The following is a 6,656-nucleotide window of genomic DNA, read 5'->3' as shown; positions in this document are numbered from 1 at the left end:
ATTTATATATGTAAAACGTATTAAACTATTTAATTGTTAATAAGAAAGACTAAAAAGAATTGGTCAGTAATATTGTAAATATGTATTTAGACAAATAACTAAAGTAAAAGGTGCTAGTAGAACTGTTTATAATTTTAAATTAACAGATTGTCACAAATCTCTAGTATATTTGAAACTACCAAAAATGTTCATCAGTCTGAAGTCTGCAATAACGCACAAAAACGGCACAAAAATTGTTATCTGTTGCAAATATAATTATGCCATATGCTGAAGTAACAAATTTTAAGCAATAAGTATGTCGTTGTCTTTTGCCAACTTTTTAAATCGTACTGAATAGTTTTTTGAAGATTTTGTCATATTTGGTTTTTGAAAATTTTTAACCGAACTTGTTCTTTTTTTATTGTTTGATTTTTTTTTTTTAATTTATCAAATCATGATTATAAGGCCAGTTACTATTGTTCTGTTGTAGAATAAGATGCTAACCTAACTGCCGATATTTGCATAACGTACCTATTTTTAGGTCTTGAATAGAAATGATTTGATAATTTAAAAAAAAATTGTCAAGTTCATTTAATTTTTACCTTTATATTGGTTATGGCCTTTTTTTAAATCTTTTCCATTGTTTTACTTGAAAACTTCTATATAGTTATTATTATTGTAATTTACTTCTAATAATTAAGATGCCTATATTTGATGTTCATTGCTTTACTCATATGAGCAGAGCAGTGATAGAAAGCTTCCAATAATAAACTATACTGATCGTTTGCTATCTGAAATCCTTAACCTCGACAATACCATCCAAATGGAAAAATAGTTGTAAATATTGAATACTAGATTAATGTAGATTAAAAATGTTATTTTCTAAATAAAATTTTATGTCACATATTGTTTTTTTATTATTTAACATATCCTAGTGCATTTATTATCTATTTACTTGCCTATTTGCTTAATATCATATGTGAAACATATGATAACTTTAACATTACATCTAAATAAAGAATTATTATTTATTCTGACTTTGTCTATTACCATTATTATTAAAATAAAATTAGAATTATCTCTAGCTAAATAATAAAAGTGATTCTCGGTCAGCTTTTAAACCATTTCACAAAGAATAATCTTTTACATAACAAGCAGTTCGGTTTCACTAAAGGACGCTCAACAACTGATGCCGGTGTCGAGCTTTTTACTTCGATAGTCAATGTTTGGGAGGAGTCGCGTGATGCTTTAGGTGTATTATGTGATTTATCTAAGGCATTTGACTGTGTTCATCATAACACATTAATCAGGAAACTCAGTCACTATGGTATTAAAAATACCGCACTAAAACTTCTGAGTTCTTATCTTAGTGATAGAACTCAGAGGGTTGAAGAGAATGGTACTAAGTCGTCTGAGTCTCATATACAGATGGGGGTCCCACAGGGCTCATTTCTTGGTCCATTCTTGTTCTTAATATACATAAACGACCTACCGTATTTAGTAGGTAAGAACCATGAGATTGTATTGTTTGCTGATGATACTTCATTAATATTTAAATTACGTAGACAAGAAACCAACTATGACGATGTAAACATGTGAATAACTTACTTCTCATTAGTAAAAAAAAAACTAATTGTATCAAATTTTCTGCTCCAAATATAAAACAAATTGATATGCAACCAAAACTCAATGGTGATAAATTGAACTTAGTTAACTCAACTGTTTTTGTAGGAATCACCATTGATTCAAAGTTGCAGTGGGGACCCCATATCTGTCAATTGACGGATAGACTAAGCTGTGCAGCATACGCGGTTAAAAGAATAAGGTTATTAATAGATGTCGATACAGCTAGATTAGTTTACTTCAGCTACTACCATAGTATAATGTCCTATGGTATTTTGCTATGGGGCAATGCGGCTGATATTAATGTCTTAATGATGAAAAGGCATGGTATTGAATAAAGCTCGACTAGGCTATGTCTTAGAACTCAATCTGTAAATAGATATAGTTAAAATCTTGATAATTTCATGGTCATACTGTTACTTTTTGTCTTGTATATGACTTTAAATTTTTAAAAGAGTAACGAGTTTTTTTTTCTTCGGCTTTTTTTCTCTCAGCCTATACACTAGGGACATTAGTTTTACTTATTTATTGCAATATTTAATAAAGCCGAGGACATAATAGGAAGGTAATATCTACCGAGACAGTAGAAATTTTAAGTAACTTAAAATGTTGATTATGTTGACTAAGTTAAGATAGCACATAACACTGGGTATATTACCTAAATTTGTAATGTACCCAATGCTAAGATATAAATTTTTATTTTATTGTTTGATTTTTTTGCTGCCTTAACTTTCTTATATTACTGTCGAGTTTTTTTTTTAAATTTATTTGTATTATCATTTCTGTAAATGACATTATTTTGACTTTCGTTAAGTGTGTATATCACCTTATGACGAAATGTTTTCATTTCATTTCACATTATATATAATTTGGTAGTTACTTCTTAATTTTAAGGTAGAGTTATAAACAAAGTACGTAACTAATTCTATGCTTGATGGTTAGCTGTTACCGTTACGTGTATGCCTGCAACACCAGAAGCATCGCAAGCGCATTGCCGATCCTACCCCCGATTTCCTTTTTTTTATGTCACTAGGGCGGCAAACAAGCGTACGGGCTCACCTGATGGTAAGCGATTACCGTAGCTTATAGACGACTGCAACACCAGAAGCATTGCAAGCGCGTTGCCGACCCTATCTACAATTACCCGTAGGAGCTCTGGTCACCTTACTCACCAACAGGAACACAATACCAGGGATATTCCGGTATGGGTTATTTACCTTTATAAAACGGTACTTATCGAATCAAAATAACGGTAAGAGAATCATTCGGTAACCGAATCATATCGGTAATACAGTATCGAAATAAACCGGTAGTAGGCATAACGTTCGCGTCGTAAGTTTAAACGGGCAATTCCCGTTCTTGTAGCTGCGCTGCGCTAGCTCGGATTGCGGTCCGAACGTAAACCATATCTCTATCTCATTCGCTCCCGTGTGTTGCGTGATTTTACTTAAAACTTATTTATTTGTGATAGACGACAGGCCCCGGGCGTGACGCGACGCGAGCAAGTTTTCATCTCTTTTTCGCGTTAATGTTTATATTGCATATAACGAATAATTCAAAACAAAAAACTTAATTACTTTCATAGTTAAAGAAGCCAGTCTTATGAAAAACCAAGCATTATCAATAAAAGCAAAGGAACATTACAGATTCTTCATTTTAAACGATGGCTCACAGATTTTGTCACCCTCTGTTACTTCTCCGAATCATTTAAAACCGAAATACATAACGTTATATTTCGGTATTACAGTTTAATCGGTAACCGTTTTATTACGGTTTTGGAACCGAAATAAAACGGTAACCTTTTCAATCGGTATCCGATTCATACGGTAACCGTTTCAAACGGTTACCTTTATGAATCGGTTTGGCGAACCCTGCACAATACTGCTTGAGAGCAGTACTATTTAGCTGGTACGTCTGTAACGTGGAGGTACTACCCTAGTCGGACTGCTCCAGACTTTGACCAAGATAATTTCTGCTATAGGTACCTCATAAATAACTTCACAAAAAAGGAATTTTCAATAAAATAAAACAAAAAATATCATCCGAACCACATTTATTATTGTTTGAACACAACCTAATTACCTAGTTATACATTAGTTAAGAACGAGTAACAACAGTATGGGTCAATAAAAATGGACATTACATTTTCAGATCCTAGAATACACTAAGTTTAGTAAACCATCATGACATATTTTAACAGACAAATTTTAATGATTTTTACAATATTTAATGCTCTGTAAAAAGGAAAGTAGAATTCCAACTCATTGACAAGCGATCGTTTTTATTTTTTATTTTTTTTTTTTATTTCACAAATTGAATGATACAATATAAAAAAGGTTTATGTATGTAACAATTTGAAAGGTGTACAATGTTCATTCTTATTACAGTGAACACAGCATGCAATTTTGACATGTTCAGCTTAAACTAATCACAAAATATTAAAAACTATTTAACCAATCTATGAACGATATTCTTGGTTGTGGCCAAGGAGCCATTGAAAATATCAAAGTTTGGACATAAATCATTATAGGATGACAGAATTCTATATAAAACCGAATGATGTCCAATATTAGTATGAAAATGCGGTAATTGAAAGCTATAAAATCTCAGTTTTAGGGGTCGTCCAATAATTATAACCAACCCCAATGAATGTCTGGAAATTTCTATTACGCTGCGTATTTTTCCAAAACTTAGTCAGATAATATGAGTATTTAAGGACGATATTTAAAAATTTCAGCGTATTTTGTATGAAAAAAATTACACGTGAGTTTTGGATATGTGGGTAGTCAAACCTCACCACGTATAAATAAATAAATAAATTTTTCACACTCAACGGCCCAGTAGGATTATCTCCTGTGTCAGGGGTCCGGAAACACACACAATATACCAGCACAAACGCCTGTCGTGAGCGGGGATCGAACCCGCGACCGCCAACGCAACAGCCTATACTTTGACCGCTGAGCCAACGCGTCGTCAAATCACCAACGGAGGTTGGGGGGTTAAAAAGTTAGCAAAAAAATTCCACTTGATTAATGGACGAACCCCTTAGATATTAATGATAAAGACCGCTTACGTGCTCTTTGACTTGAAATTTAAAAAAAAAGATATTATTAGAGCTGACGAAATATCTAATAAAAAACTATTATTATTAATAGATATCAATCTGGAGCATATAAATGTTTTGCGTTTTCAATTCAATTCATAACAATGAAATTTTAAGGCTTAGGCTTTTACTTATGACGATAACCAGACAAATCGTCTACGTTTATAATAAATTTCAAGAATAAAACATCATTATTATTATTTTTTAGATATCGTCCAGAAAAACATGTCACGTCACATAATACTATTAAACAGAAGAACTAGAATTGGTCCTTAATTTTTATTGTTTTATATGAATATTTGAGCTAGAGGGCAATGGATACTACTGCCTATATTTTCAGTTATTTTATTACATGATTTTATTTGATTAATTTAACAAGAATAATACAAGTAATTTATTGCAATAATTGTTATATACGAAATTATTAGATACAAATTAATATATACAAATTATTTATTTTAAAAGTATCAACTAAGTCCAAATGAACCACTGAGTGAGCCTATGAACCAGTGTGTATAAACATTTTGGCTCATAATCCACTTCCCATAAAACTTTTCACAGGAAAATTACACTTAAATGTTTCTACACAAAAAAAAAATATTATTGGCATTAAAGTTGTAAATGAAAACTTAGGTTCAAAAAACTGGAGGGTCAAAATAATGTATACAAATAAAAACTGTAAACATTTATAAAAAATCCAGGAGCAATTATCTAGTTATTACATAAGAATATAACATCATAATTCAAAAATTCAATAAAAAGCTTTGTGTAATATCAAATATTGTACAGTCGACGACAAAATAACATTAACTTATTTTTATAAATCCCTATTTTTTTGTTAAAACTGTTACTCAAATTAAATTCCTTTGGAAGTGAAAATATAATTTTTTTGTGCATAATAAAAGAAATATATCAGTCGTTTATTGTCTCTGTATAAATGTATAAATAATAATTTTGTCGCCGACTGTACATTAATCAAGAGATTCGATCGTTAATACCTTAGATACTTGTATTGGAATGTTAATACGAATACTGTTTACATACTGCATAATACCGTCCTTAGTCGAAGCCGTTCGAAACATCTCAAAAAAAATCGTACGTTTCTTAATTACATTCTTCTAAAAACAGTTTTACTGTTAGCCATTACCGAATATATTTAATATTTTTTCGTTTAACTGCCCTTTTTAAGTTACTGCGTCTTATAAGCATTTAAAATATGTTTCTCAGGACAAAGTTTTAAAATAATATAATTTATATTAAAATTTTGACCACTCGATTATACATATTAGGACCTCTTAGTTTACCATTCAGAACTTCATGGCTTTATGGTCAATGAACGGCAGAAAAACCATACAAATTTTCAATACATCGTCATCATATCATATCCTATGAGAGTAAGATTTGGCTGTTTGTTTAAAAATTAAACATGAAAAGGATATTTTAGTACATAGAAAACTCAATTTGTGTCAAATTAATATTAGATTCCATTAGAACAACAAATAAAATTGTCAAAGTTAATATATTTAGATCCACGTGCTGAATTGGACCGAATAATAGTAAATATTTAATATTTAGAACATCATAACGTTTTTTCTATGTCACTATGAAGAATAATACACAATACAGAATATACGTACTATAAATTATAAATTAATTGATACGTGCAATATAAAAACGAGTGTGCTTTAGACCACACGACTGAAGTAAAACTTCTGCACAATGGGCCTGCACTGTGTCTTAGATATACGAAACGTAACTGGCTATGAGAGAAAGAGAGACAGAAAACGTGTGCCCGCACCTCTCTCGCTCCGTTCACTTCGCCCGATGACACTTTTCGTAATGCTCTCATCATCATCATCATCATCATCATCATCATCATCATCATCATCATCATCATCATCATCATCATCATCATCATCATCATCATCATCATCATCATCATCATCATCAT

The sequence above is a fragment of the Melitaea cinxia genome, chromosome 24 (genome assembly GCF_905220565.1).
Source record: "Melitaea cinxia chromosome 24, ilMelCinx1.1, whole genome shotgun sequence".
Taxonomy (NCBI): domain Eukaryota; kingdom Metazoa; phylum Arthropoda; class Insecta; order Lepidoptera; family Nymphalidae; genus Melitaea; species Melitaea cinxia.
The sequence above is the reverse complement of the archived record's forward strand: the minus strand, read 5'-3'. Positions refer to the sequence as shown.